Source organism: Ixodes scapularis, unplaced genomic scaffold, assembly GCF_016920785.2.
Source record: "Ixodes scapularis isolate PalLabHiFi unplaced genomic scaffold, ASM1692078v2 PGA_scaffold13__105_contigs__length_92229423, whole genome shotgun sequence".
In the NCBI taxonomy this organism is placed as follows: Eukaryota; Metazoa; Arthropoda; class Arachnida; order Ixodida; family Ixodidae; genus Ixodes; species Ixodes scapularis.
This window is the reverse complement of record NW_024609839.1, coordinates 55,950,735-55,966,077: the sequence shown is the minus strand read 5'-3', so window position 1 is coordinate 55,966,077 and position 15,343 is coordinate 55,950,735.

The window sequence follows — 15,343 nt, the reverse complement described above, 5'->3', positions numbered from 1 at the left end:
AGCGGAACACAGTTTTACTGGTTTAAAACAATTTTCGTTACCTTATACACGCACAATAATAACCAAAGAAACAAAATATGGTAGGTGCTGCGCGCCACATCTATTTAATTATAATATCGTTAAAAACAGATTGTTATCGTTAAAAACAGATGAACCAAAGTACAAAATACAACGAAAGCATGGGGGACAGCCGTAGAAAAACATCAAAATGAGCTGGGCGTTTTTCGTCAAGAAAAAATACACATTCTGTGTGCTATTCTTATTTATATTGTATAATGTTCTGGGCCACATTATCCCTGGTGTTCAATTGTATTCTTTTTATTAATCGTATTTTTGTGCCTTTCCTACCACGACCCTATGGGCCAGGTAGTACTGATAAATAAATAAAATATACGTTTCATATGGTGTTTTGGTATATAGGTCGCATTGGTGCATGTATTTTAATGCGTGAGCGTTAGGGAGCTCGTGTCGAGAAAGTCGGTGTCGTGGCAGAAAAGCCGGCGTGGGTGGCGTGACGCGAAAATCCTGATTGGCCGACAGGGTCATGACGTCACAGCCACATGACCTCGCGCGAGATTTTGAGACAATCCGCAACACTCACGTGAAACCTGGTGTCACGCGTAGAATGAAAGTGATTAAAAAGCATGACGTATGCACTGGGAATTAAAGGTCGCGTTATGTACCAAGTTATTTTGCTTTAAAGTGTAATTCATTTGCCCTAAAGAAAGATTTGAAAAATCTTAGGAGGGATTTGAACCCTCGACTCTTCGGTTGCCAGCCGGACAAGCTACTGACTCGGCCACGCAAGACACTTTTTTTCTTCTTTATTTTAGCCCACATAAGACACGCTTGCATGGCTTGGGAACGAGCGGAAATTTGTCTGTTTATATGCTTCGGTATCGCGTTCCACTCTCAAAGGCGAAGCTTCAGCGTCCTTCAAGTTTTTCTTTTGTTTTGTTATTTTCAATAGGCTGTTCTGGCTGCATCACTGGCACTCGAAAAAAAAAATGCTTTTCTGTTCTTTATCTTATAAGTGAGGTACTAATACCCATCCATTAATAAGCCAACGATTCAAAATCGTTCAGCTGCCCTTTTAAGTCATTAGTGACCATATACGGGCAACCTAAGATAATATACATGGGTCTTTATATTAGATGACGACGGTTTTAAGAACGACACTCACCCTCTGAAGTTTTCGGAGGTGTCTTTAAAGCTCGCGGCCACCACCAGCGGCAGCAGGCAGAAGAGCAGCGGTTCCCCCGGCGCCATTTGGGCGGTGATGGCCACACCCGGAAGATAGCGTCTTTCGCAGCCGCGGAATCAGTCATCTGGAAGCTGCCGGGTGTGGAACAGGACGCGCTGCGTCGCTCCCATAATTTGATTCTCCCTCCCACTCACAGGTATGCCCTCTCTGCTCGGGTTAATGACATGACGCCGATGACTCGAACAGAGGGCGTCCCATTTCCAGGTGTTCCGTGTCTGGTGAGCCCTGCGAGCGACTCCGCGCACTGCGCGGGTGTATACAGGGTGCTTAGGAGTGAAGATAACCACGTATTGGAGGCGACGACCGTTATGGGCGAGGTTTCATGGCGGATCTGTGGATGTGTTCCCTGTCCGTAACCTCTTAGCATGGGAGCTTTCTCCTCCATATTCAGCTCGAACATTCCTCTTCGAAACGTCCCAGTGTCATATGACAGTGTGACTTATCGTGACGTCGTGGTTATAGTGTGATTGTGCGCAGTCTTTGTGTGCGTGTTTTCAGAGCTTCGACTGTCGCCGTACTCCCTTTGCGGGACATGGCAAGAAAGCGGAGAATTCCCTCGCACAACAAAAAACTTAACTGCTCATCGGCGTACGTTCCGCCTCCGCCCAATTTTAGCGCCACGCACTAAGAACACATGCGCCCTTAAGGGTGTGAATTAGCCTAGCCCAGGGCTGGCACCCCAAAGCCTCGGTCACACTGCCATTGCGCCATACAAAAGACAGTCTGCCTTCACAAGTATGTTTCTTCCTGGTGTGACGTCACATTTGTAACACCAAACCTGACAGCAGACATGTTGGAAGCACTCATGAAACAAACAGGCTGTGAACATGCACGAGGCGTGTCCGTAGATGCTTCTGTCGTCATGTCTCATCGCATCTTTTGTACGATGTATGACCAGAGTGACTGCGGCTCCTCTGGTGAACAGCCCAAGATAGGACGGTGACAAGCTTCGCAGCCCTCTATAGGAATATATAAAGAAACAGGACTGCCTTAGGTGCAGGATGGCTAGGTTAGACATTTACATGTACATTTTAAAAGGTCACGCAAGTGACGTAATAGCGTTCATAGAATCCGTTATTACGTCACTTTCGTGACGTAATAGCGGATTCATTTGCCTCCACCAATCAGACGCCATTATGTCACTTCCGTGGCCTTTTAAAACGTACATATAAATGTTCCGACTAGCCACCAAGTTCTCACGTGCAAAGAGCAGGCAAAAACACAGACGCAATAAATCACGCACTAGGGAGGAATCGCGACCCAGTTGACCGCTCCACCGCCTTATAGACCAAGGGCGCGGCTGTGAAGTCACGTCGCAGCGGCGGCGCTGCTGTCGGTTCTGCGCATGCATAGACGCTTCACGTCACGCGAATCCGGTTTCTGGGCACGCGCAATGCTCGCACCTAATGCGGGCAAGCGCGGGCTCGTTTGTGAACAGTGTGTTGGCCTATAAACGCGACAACTGATAGACACTCATTCGCAGGTTATCCCCTTCGCGATTACTAAGGTTCCAACTAGGCTGCTTTGTTCCCGTTGCCATTTTACGCGAAGCATGATATAAATAAGTTCAATGATTGTATCTTCAAGTAGAACAACCTCAAGGAAAACCTGTATGAAGTGAATTTCAGTTTGGAGAGCATCCTTCAAAATGAATGTTCGCCTTACTTCACCCTTTTACACACTCTTTCTACACCCTCCGAAGCTGGAGAATGTTCCACGTCATAACACCCTATTTGAAAAGTAAAAAGAAAAGGTTTCTTACTTGCATGAAGGGCATTGAAAGGGTGTAGCCATGGGTGTAATACAATATTCACACGGCCAGCATAAAGGTATCTTTAAAATAGGTAACTTTGCAATCGGCAGTCAGACCGCGTTCTCGGATCGCAATCTAATGCCAAGCGCAGAGGATCGCGAACTCCTTCGCCGCTGGCCATAAATGTCTCTTAGGCAAAGCTACCATTATGATGGCGCGAATAATGTGTACGCCTCTGGAACACCTTTTTCGGACTCTAAAGGGACATTAAAATAATTTTTTAAGGGCTCATTTTGAACACGTATTTATTTTATCAAGATAAAAAAAAAAGTTTGTGCGATATTTACACTAAGCAATTTATATGGAGATATAGTCCGCTCTATGGCCCGCCTAAGGACGTAGCTAGCTACACTCCATTTCTCAACTCTCGTTGGCTGGAAAGATGTTTGTCGTGGTGAATGTTCGTTGTAAAATTGTTTCTCCGTGCCACGGTAGTATTTGATTCGACTTTTTTTTTTTAGATTGCGAAATTATTTAAATAGAAATAGTCATTATTGTTTTCAAAAAGATCCCAAGATTGTCTTTTGCGGTTTAGTTTCAAGCGATAATAAACATGACTGCCGGCGTTTGCGGCGAGCATTTGACACATTGCGTAGCTCGCTGAGCTGACCTCTTTTTACGAGTGCGAGTCGTTTGGCGTCCACCGACGTGTTCAGCGGAAGATAACCTGAACATACGTGGTTTGCAACAAACGACAGTCGCAAGTACACGTCTTCGAAAGCGCTGTGTGGATGCTTGTTTTCGTATAGCGGGACTTGCGTAAGACAAGGGTCCCATGTACATAAACTATTTTGTTTGTTCTGGCTTGAACTGTTCGTTTGCGCGTTTTGATGCTAAGCAAATGCGTCTCTTCCCGTAAAGGCTGCCCTCTACTTTGTAATTTGTTCATCGAGGAGAAACAAGTAGTGCAGAGGGCAGACACCCTGGGTTCTGCAATGGTCCATACTGCAGATATTGACATTTCCTTAAAAGATCCACCACCACCCCTATACCCCACGCTGGCCCTCGCCAACCGCTTGGGTACTGTTTTCGGCCAGGCCTCGAGACTTAGACGTCATGCATTGTCTTGACGACCAGCTTTCACATCTGCAGACCCTTCCTCCACCCAACTGGAGTTGAAGCAAGTCAAATTGCGATGCCCATCAGTGCTCCGAACCCTTGGCTCCCCTTCAGGACCGCCCCAATGCTAGCTGAACCAATGATCAGGGACAGAAACACCCCCGACATCAACCCCTCACCCTCACCCTCGCCCACAGCCGCCATTAAACCATCATCACAAATTTTTTTTAATTGGTCTGTACCATTCCATCATCATTAGACGCGGCGCCGCAGGCCTTCACGGCAGACTTGTACCGTACGCATTACAAGTAATCAAATTACTTGTAGTCGATTACTTTTTGGAGTAATTTTGTAATCAGTTGATTACTTTTATTAGGCAGTACTCACAAGAGTAATCTGATTACTTTTTAAGTAATAAAATTACTTGTAACCGGTTAAAATTTGTCCACGAAACCCCCCCCCCCCCCCCCCCCCCGGCACACGCCCTTTTTTTATGAAATGACAAAAATAAAATTTGCTTCTTTTTCGAACGGAAAAAAGAAAGATTTTTGCGGAGCTGTAGGAAACGAGGTCAATCTCTTTCTATGTACAGTTTCTGTGGAATGCCCGGTTGTTTTTTTTTTTTTCGAGCTGGGACAGGGAGTGGGAAGCCCCAGGGAGCCACAGTGCGTCACAAAGGCCATTCAGGGCAAAGTTTGAAGAAGCAGAATGTAGCTTTGTGAGTCCTTCGTTCAAACTAGCCCCCTCACGCAAACACACACAGAAATAAAAAAATAAAAAAAATCCTGCTTAGGGTATCTACTCGCAGTCCGTAGGAGAACCAGAACAGAAGAATGCCTAAAGCGGATGCAAAATATAACAAAGGCAGTTGAAATATTTCCCCATTTCCCCTACGTGGTCTTTGTGACAAGCAATGTTTCGAGTTGAGAAGTGGTCGGGGCGATCTCTTCCGCTAATGGATACTACACATGATCCGTTTCAAATCCTGGAGCTGCGGCTTTTTTGTATAACATGCGAGCTCATCCGCATGGGAATAATAAAATGAGCGACGCAAACTTTGAGCGACAACCCCTGCTATCTAGAACCCCCTCCGCCCCCTCCCCCCCCGCACACACACACACTGGCGAACGCCCAAATCATTAAACGTCTTCAAACGAATTCTATGCTTGTGTCCGCATTGTGAAGGTGCAACGACCACGAAGAGGGAGCCAGTTTTTCTTCTTCAATACTTGTGCAAATGTGAAATATAGGTTGGAAGTAGTTCATTGTTATGAGCGCTAAAGATGTGTCTTCACACAATAAAGTAATCGGAAAAGTAACGATTACTTCTTTAAGTAATGTCCAATTACTTTTGCCGTCGAGTAATCAAGTAATCTAATCGAATACTTTTTAGCCAAGCGTAATAGTAATTGTAATCGATTGCTTTTTTTAGTAACGTGTACAAGACTGCTTCACGGTATAGGCGACTTGCCTTTCTGCGGCGGTTCTCCTGAACTAAATAAATATCAATATGAATATGAATAAATATAAAACGTCGTGATTGCGACCATGGCTTCAATACTGAAAGGTAGCCTACACAGGCAAGAATTTGCGCTCCATTTCGTCGGAAGCATTGGCGTCCTCGTATTGCATGAGGTTTGTCTAAGCATGTTTCCGTCATTTCTCTTGGGAGTGCAATCAGCTCTTAAGTTTTGAGCAGTGCACCTGACTTACTAAAGCGAATGTTTTTAAGTCGCGTTTTAATCGTTCGCCATGACGCTCACCCACCTTGCTCGCCGAGGCTATGCAAGAGAACAAGAACAGAAAAGCTGAAAAGACTGCACATTTTCTTATTATTTATTTTAGGTATTTGGGTTGCTTTTCACTGCACATCGACAGATGCTGACAGACCCTCATTTTAGACCGTGGCTCGCGCATGACGAAACAGTAGAACGCCGTTTCCTCCACCCCGGCCTTCCTTTCCCTCGACCTACCTTCTTGAGTTGCAACGGACTACACAGTCTCTTCTTTCATTTGTTTGGATGGCGGGCAAAGCGTGATGGCGATACGCCAATAAAACACGTCATTCTACGGACCCGCAAACCTCCTGTGTTTCTACGTAGTTCCCCCTCAAAGGGGAAACCCACAAGCTCTTTGGTCATCCGGCTCTGGAAACTCGTCAAACTTTAATTTTGGAGAACGGAGGGACGCATTTGCTGCATCTAACGTGTAAACCCAAAAGCAAAAACATAAAAAAAAATAAAAGCGTTTTATTAAATTTTTGTAAAAATGTTTCTTTTTCATTTTTATTTTAGTGTTTCATTAAGGGTTTAGGAGATAGCAGACGCCGCAAGGATGACGTCTGCTATTTCGCAAAAGAAAAAGAGTTACTGCGCAAGCTCAAAACGCGTTTCGCAACTTAATATGCAAAGATGGCAGCGCGCAGCAGACGACAAATAAATTGGTCTACGTTTCCATTGTCCAAGCAATGCTGAGAGCAAGTCATCTGCTCCTTGCACAGAGGGTGGCGGTGACGTCGGAACGGCGCCGAGTTCCGATTGGCTCTGGTCAAAGGATAGTGGGTAGACCTCAAAGCAAGGTGCCTTGAGCTCTAACCACTATCCTTCAATCAGAGCCAATCAGAGCTCGGCGTTCTGACGTCACCGCCACCCCTGCAAACGAAGCAGACGAACTTGCGCTCCGCATTGCGTACTTTGTGTACGTCTAGATAACGGCAAGTCAGTCATCCCCAAAGGAGGCCCGGTGTCTCCGCTGTGGATGAGAAATTCAGCCAGTGCAGAACCCCTGGAAGCCTGGGGTCTTCAACGTGCGTCACGCAGTAGCGGTATGCATGACCGCACGTTGGTACGATGCACGTCCAGATCGAAACGAGCAAGGGTAGGGATCGAACATCGCCCACAGCGCGAAACGCGGCTACGGTCTGACGCCAGTAGTCTGTGACTGGTTGATTTCCTGCTTCGCTCCTTCCATCGTTTTTCGGTGGGTCGGACGTTCCACTCAATCGGAACCCCGGCCGGACGGCCACTCCTTCCACGCCGGTGTTTGTTAAGCCAAGCGGGACCGACGCTCGAACGACTCAGTTGTACAAACAATACAACCTGAGGCACCAGCAGGCAGAATCGCAGTTGTATAAATCTCCAGCACGTATGCTTGATTAGATGTCGTTTATTTGCTGAGTTCTACTACGTAATTTCCGGTCTATAAGTAGCATCTTTTTACAAAGGCTGGTTCGCACACTCTCGACTGATTACAACCCAGTGCGTTACGACCTCTTATAATCTTACAACGAGAAAAACTGATTGGCCGTGTGGCGCCATCTATGAGGTGGTCTCGAACTGCATTTCACTAGACCGAAGGCTTTCCAGTATTAGCGAGATAAAATTTCGGTACAATCTACAACAAATGGTCGTCATTGCGAAAAGGTTTTAGAGTCAATAGCGAATCTCCGTCGCACACGCGTGAAAGAAATCGAAGAGGTAGTTTTTCTGGTTTTTATTCTTAGGCCTCTTTAGTGCTATGGTTGAGTATAGGCGCTAAATAACGGTTAAAAAATTTGTTTCCGGAGTGAGGCAATGGGCTACCAATGTTGGCACAAGGGGAATCAATCGGGGGCTCTGCACGCATTGCTCATGTAAAGAGTTTTATCGGGAAACCCTACACAGTGGAACGCATCTTCCGGAGTGGTGCGCAAAAGGACAAAACACCATCATTCTCTTTTGCAGCTTAAAGCCGCAAATGCAGTCCACGTTTTCCAATGCACTAGGGTCTTTCAATGTTCTGGTACTAAGTGCATTCTCGTTTTCTCTTGATAATACGAAAATGATTCTCATAAAATACTTAAAATAGCAATCAATTCTCGTGTCAAATGTCAACGGCCGCAGGTGTTACATCATAAACAAATGGCACTTGCTTCTTCATCGTGTAAAGTACAGCGTAATAGTTCCGGTATAGTGCGATACTTTAAATATAGAAAACCGCTCGCTTGGGATTGGACAAATTAATTATTTGGAAGACTTCATCGACAGCAATGGCATAAAGCCAGATGCAACTCTTATCTAGTGCCTCAAAAACCTCCCACGCCGTACGTGGAAAAAGAACGTCCAACGCTTGTCGGGCGTAATTTCATACTTTGGACAGTTTTTGCCCTTCTTGTTCGAGAATACCCGTCTGTTACGTGACTTGACAAAAAAGGAGAGTATTTTTTATTGGGACAGAATGCATAATAATGAATAGAAAAACCTTTGTAACTCTCTAACTAGAGCTCCGATGCTGGCCATTTGCGATAAAAAAAAAAGTCACATATATCAACGGATGCATCATCTTTTGCTCTAGGGGCGGCACTTTCTCAGCTTCACGAGAAAGATTGGCTGCCGGTCGCTTATGCCTCACAAGTACTTTCCGAATGCGAAATTAGATGTGCACAAATAGAAAAAGAAGACCTGGGAATAACGTTTGGCTGTGAACGTTTCTGGGAGTTTGTCTATAGTCACTGCATAACTGTCAAAACTGGTCATCGCCCTTTGTTGGCAGTAGCGCGGAAAAATGCCGGAGACATGCCTCCACGGCTTGAGGGATTTTTTTTCTGCAGCTCATGTAATTTGACTACAATGTAGAGTTCGTTCCCGGAAAACAACTACGGCTGGGCTGGCTGACACACTGTCCCGCATACGAACACCCACTGACGCTGGAACAAGCGAATATGCCAACGACGTTTCCATTCATGCTTAGGGCGTATTAACAAGTATTGTAAGTGGTACGATTATGTCAAGGTTAGCTTCTGGAACTTCCCAGGACGACGAGTTTCTTAAATTTCAAAGACCAGTCGAGACAAATGAGGCAGTTGAAGGTAGAATGTCTCGTCTCGCACCGGTACCGCCTTCTGCACGGGGCATAGTAATGCGCAGACCCAGTGCTGTGTAATGCCAAAAGTATTAAGAGATATGCTACAACGTCTTCACGAAGGGCGTTTAGAGCAAAATCAGTGCAAGGCACGGGATAGACTTTTAATGTATTGGCCTGGCATGAACGCTGATATTGAAAAAAATGTCCGGGAAGTGCGAAACGTGCCGCCTATTTGCATATCAACAACCCTCTGAATCTCTGTTGAATAGGAACGCATCCCGACAACCCGGGGCCCGGGTGGGTGTAGATCTCTGTGAAAACACCGGTAATAGGCATGTGGTCGCGTACGGACGTACTCAAATTATCCAGAGTTTGTGTTGCTTCCAACCACTTCGAGTAAAGGGTTCATCGAAAAGATGTCCCATATGTTTGCTAGGCATGGTATTGAAATTAAAGCATATACAAACGGCGGCCCGCAATTTATATCCCATGAGTTCAGCACGTTTGCCAGAGTATATGACTTTACACATGCCATTTCCAGCTCCCGGTTCCCGAGGTCGAATGGCATGGCGGAAGAGGGCGTGCAAGTCATCCAGAGGTTGTTGAAGAAAACAAAGAACGCAAGCGAGGACTTTTGACCGGACTTCTATATTACCGGACAGCCCCTCTCGGAGATGGGAACTGTCCTTCAGAGCTCCTAACGGGACGGAGGCGGAGGAGCCGAATTCCAGACTTGAGTGTGCCCGCCTCCTTGGAGGTACGAAGGCATGTCCAGAACACGAAGCTTTGACGTGACCTCCAACCTTCACAGCGAGGAGACGTTGTGCGAGTACAAATTAACCGACAACATATGGATCAACCCTGCATATGTCCAGGAAAGCGTAGCACCGCGGTCTTACAGGATACTTACAGAACAAGGCAAAGAGTGGCGTCGTAACAGGCAGCACCTGAGGAAGACTCCTGAAGAATTTCAGCAAAGTCTCAAGCTTGAGGACACAAAACTGGAAGTGCTAGATCCGGCAAATGATGACTAACCAATACATCCAACCTCACCTGGAGTTTCGGCTCAACCCAATGAACCTCGGGCAACGAAGGACGAACCAGTAAATGCAACCTCACCTGGAGAGTTGACACGACCAAATGAATCTCAGGCATTGACACTTCGTAGGTCCCAAAAACGATAAAAGCACCGACGCGACTTTCTAACGATGAAGACTTTAGACAATTTTTATAGCTCCTATATCTGCGCTGGTCTGTAGTTTCGTTTTTTTGTTTGTTCTGCTAAATGTTTCGCTATTTTAACGGAAGACAAATATATCGACAGTGGCACGCCACTCTGGTGGCACAAGACTAAGAAATATGACGTGCTATAATAAATTTTTCAGTTGTTCCAATCTACGTCGATGCTGACTCACATTCGAAACACACCGCGGACAGGACGATCAATGTTTTCTTAGGCAATAGCATAAAACAATTCCCTTTTTTGTTCTGTTCACACAAATGCCCTAGTTACACCGACACTCTCAACTGTCATTGAGCTATCGATCGTCGAGTTCTCCTAACTGTCATTGAGCGTAACTAAATTGCCCGGTGTTACAATGTACACAGGCCTAACAACCCCAGTTGAGCTGCGCGTCAAGGTACACAGTTGCGCGTCAAGGGACAACAACATCGAGATGTTGCAACTTGTATCGAGGGTAGTGGCCACAGTCACGGCAAAAGCGCTTTATTCTCTGCGGCATCATCGCTTCATTTTCAACCTTAGGCAGCGATGATATCCGCTTCGGCCACCGCTCGCGTGCTGTACAGATGTTTTTTAAGCTTTAGAGGTTTGTTTTGAAAAAGCTGTGAAAGCCAAATTTACGTGGTTTGCGAAGGTGCGTTATACGGCCAGGGGGACAGAGTATATGGGGCTAACCATAACTATCTGTCGGCTAATTAAGTAAAATTTCTTTATTAACTATTTAACTAGTCAAATTAGATATATGGTGTCTATTGAAAATTTGCTGAACGTTACTCAAAACCACAGAAGCAATACATTTTATGAATACTTTGAGCGCGTGGGAAGCGTTTTAGTGCGCTAAAGGTACCATGCACTGGTGTGGTGGGTACAAGGCTGGGCAGTAATGAAAGACGGAAAAATCGCGCGGGCGCCTAATCTCACCGGTGGCCTTGCTGCTGCTGCGCGACTAGTAACATTATCGCACTGCTGCGCTGCTCACGCGCTTAAAATCTTTCTGAAAATTACTGATTTAGTGGTTTTCGATGACCCTCAGCACGTTTCTAATTAAAAGCATATGTCTATTTTCACTAGTAAAAAAGTTCATTAACAATGTGTGCTGAATTACCCAGCTGATCGTTAGGATTACCACCTTATACTATGTTCCCCTGGCTGTTTAACTCACCTGCGCAATCCGCATAAGTGTAGGTTTCAAGGATTTTGTGTAAGAAATCTGTAAAGCTTAAAACAACCTGTATGTAGCTGATGAGCGCACCGTGCAGTTGAATAACGGAATCAGTTACATAGAAAGCTTGTTTTAGTGCTCTGTAGGCAATTTGCTATATTACCCAAGCATCAAGGAGAATGCCGGGATTGGTGTTCCACGCGCCACACACGCACGCCTTTCCCGTATAAAAGATTCGAAGTAAATAACCAAAATAAAGCGTTGACGAACGCGCGTGCAAGATGCCATTTGTTTTAGGTTTTTGCTTTAGAAAAGTTACTATTGCTGAGGCCAGCACGTGTGGCGCGTGGAACACAAATCCCGGCAATCTCCTTGATGCTTAAGTAATATAGCAATATGTCTATTGACTTGGTATTGTAGACTTTGTTAGCCTAACGTTATCGACACGAACGTTTTCTTGGCATTAGGTGATAGCTATAGGGTACCGTGTTTTCAGATTTTTGTTTTATTTTGCAGTTTTATTTAGGGGCTTTATTTTTTCTTTGAAATTCGATGTTTTTCGGTGCCGATTTTGGGTGATGAGTGTAATCGGCGCTTATCAGAGCCTGCGTTGAAGGAAACCGGACATGGTCAGGATATTGCTCACCTACAAGAAAACGTGAGCATGTCCCAAATACCTGGAAAACGTTCTGGCAGAGATAAAAGAAGGAAGGGGGATAAGAGCTGTGGTTCTGAAGAAAGAAAGTAATGGCCTCGCGAACAGTTTTGTGGAGCCCCGATAATAGATAGCACAAAATAAATCTCCAGGTAAATCTCTCTCCTTAAGCATTGTTTATATTCTCACTCTCTTTGTTCTTTCCGTGAAGATTTTTTATTTATTTCATCAATATTTCATCAAAGAGAAGTTTAATTGGGGCTTTCGGTTTATCGGTGTTTACCGGAAACATATAATCTAGGGAAAAAATACTGTTCAGTTTTCCCGGAATCAGAAGAGGAATAAATTAGTTAATAATACAACAAAAAGGTTCAAATTTTTTACGCTAAAGCGTCATCAATTGCTCATATGATGACATTTCTACAAGCAGTTGGTTCTGAACGAAATTGAAGGGGTCGGCAGAAAACAACTTTTCATAGGCTCGCAGTGTTGGTTTTCTTAATTTTTTTTTATTGTTCACTGGACAGAATAAAACCACGATTTACAAAAAAATAACAGTCTGAAAAGTTTTTATTCTACCAGTAACGAGACAATGCTGAAAGGTAAACGCAGCTCATGAGTATTGAGGAAGGGCGCTGCACTTCGGAGTTGGACCAGTAATAATCTGAAAAGAGAAACAATAGACACTAAAATGATAAAATATTTACAACACAAATTATAGACGTTTGCAAGCGTGGCGTCCCGACTGGTGCCCCATGCGTGCAAGCACGTGCAGCTTGGACGTGAAAATAGCTTTGGCATGCCTGCAATTGCACGTGCTTGCTCACACGAGGAGAAACATAACGGCCGCCAAATGCCCTCTTTGCAACCGTCTTAAAAAAAATGAAAGACTTTTACAAATCTCTGTAATGCGAAATTAGGTCGCAGTTCTTGAGGAGGAGGAGGGTATGGTGCGCCCCTCCTCCTCCTCCGTACCCTCCCCTCGTCCTCTCCTACTCCCCCTGCATTTCCTACCAAGATCCTCTGCTCCTCCTCCCCTCCTTATTCTTCCCCTCCTCTCCCTCTCTTCCTCCTTTTCGTCTCCTCTCTTCCTCCTCCTGCGTACCCTCCCCTCCTCCTCCTGCGTACCCTTCCACACCCTCCTCCGTACCCTCCCCTTCTCCTCCTCCATACCCTCCTCTCCTCTCAGTTTCCTCGCTAAATTTAGCTGGAAAATTGACGCCACGTGACCTCAACACCAATTCAGTTTCCCCGCTAAATTTAGCATTGAAAATGACGTCACATGACTTCGTTCACGTCACCCATTAACTAATTCAGTTTCTCCGCTAGACTTATCGGGAAAACTGGCGCCACGTGACTTCAACACCAATTCAATTTCCCGATAAATTTAGCGGGCGGTTATGCCGACAACGACGGCGCCCCGCTAAAATTAGCGGGGAAAATGACATCCCATGACTTCGTGTCACGTCGCCCATAAACAAATTCAGTTTCTCCGCTAGATTTAGCAAGCAAATTGACGTCACGTTGATCTTAACACCAATTCAATTTCCCGATAAACTTAGCGGCGCGGTTACGCCGACGGCGACGGATACGCCGACGGCGACGGATACGCCGACACCGACGGCGACGCCGCGAAGCGCGGAAACAGGCGCCTAAGAGCTGCGCTCTAAACATGTCTCCGATAGAGAACACGCGAAACCAGGCCCGCAATATGCTACTACAACTAGCCGTTGGTCTATGAGCCATCTGGTGGCGCCGCTTAAAACCAACTCGAGGAGAGGACTTTATCTGGCAGCTGAGAAGCCCGCGGTGTCCGGGCCTATATATATCTTACAGCGCGGTTTCGGTTTCAACTTCCATCAAATAGGCGTGAACTCAACCGTGCTCGCTCTCACCCTCGAAAGCGCGTTTCCAGACTTCCGATCGAGCTTTCTGGTCGAAAGCCGGGTCGATTCTCAGGATGTCGAATGGTTCAAAGGACTCGAAGTCTGGCCTACAAAAGAAGGTATACAAACAAACACAAACAAATGAGATATAACAAGATTTTGAAGTTGATAAAATACTTGTTTGCAACCACACGATTTGGGCCACTTGGGTTAAGCCAACTACGAACAAGTCTTACTCATGATGCATGAAAACTTGTGATAGTACTTAATAGAAAACTTCCTGTACATCAAAACTCCTGTCTTTTTTTTTTGTCTTTTTTGAAGCCACATTGATTTACGGATACTTTTATTTTTAGTGGAGTCGGAGAAACGGAGTGCAAAAATGCTACCATGCACAATGCCCACGGCGAATATGTTAAAAAAAAAATTACAATTTAGGGTTCACGATTCATACTGGCTCGCCGTATAATCAATGTCATATTGATTATACGGCGAGCAAGTGTCCTAAAATAACTTACCCGAATGAAAAGTTAATTGAAAAAAACAAAAATTATTTATGAGCCGACGTCCACCTAAGCCTAATATCGTCAAAACAAGAACTGACGTTGTGAACGCTCGTGGGGTTTATATCGGTGAAAATATAGTTGTCAGCTAGAAATTGAATATTGTTTTCTTTCTTGTTTACAGGATTTTTCACTGAAAGAAAGTTGCTACAGGCGCCTAGAATGTCATTTCTCTTTTTCTTTTTTTGGTCCAGGTAACGCCACGTTTACCAACTTCCGTGTTCTATCCCAACCGCTAGCGTCAAAGTATCATGGAGTTTGAGCGTTCTGCGAGGTATTGTTTATTTAACCGCGCGTAAAAACACGGTTCTCTCTTTTCGGGAACTCCTTGTATTGCTTAAGACCCCACTTGCCGTTCGATATCGCAGGTCGGCTCCATCGGTGGGTTGAGCACCAGGACTTGGCGGCTGGCGCCCCGACCGTGGCGGGCGTACGCATTGAGGCTGGACACACTCCTGGGCAAGTACTCGGCAGGGAAGCGAATGGTGGCCGTCCAGTCGCCACGGTAACGGTCCATGTTGGAAGCGTATGAAAGCATCAAGTCATTCTAAAAAAAAAAAAAAAAAAAAAAACAAGTTAAAAGAAAGTTTTCTTTTTTTTTTTTATTGCGAAAAAAAGCATTTTAACACCGAATCTAGTGCAGCGTCGAGCTAGATGCGACGATAGAGCCTCCGTTTCTGGCGCCGCGACAACTCTTGCAACGAAGATGTAAGACTCACGCAGCGCAGCGGTTTCCTGTAGAGCGACCGGACTCGGAAAGCGCACAAAAATCAAAGCAAAGAAGAAAAAACAAACATGAAAGAGTAAGAAAAGAGCGCGCGTTCGGCGCGAACGCCAATGTTACTAGAACAACTCA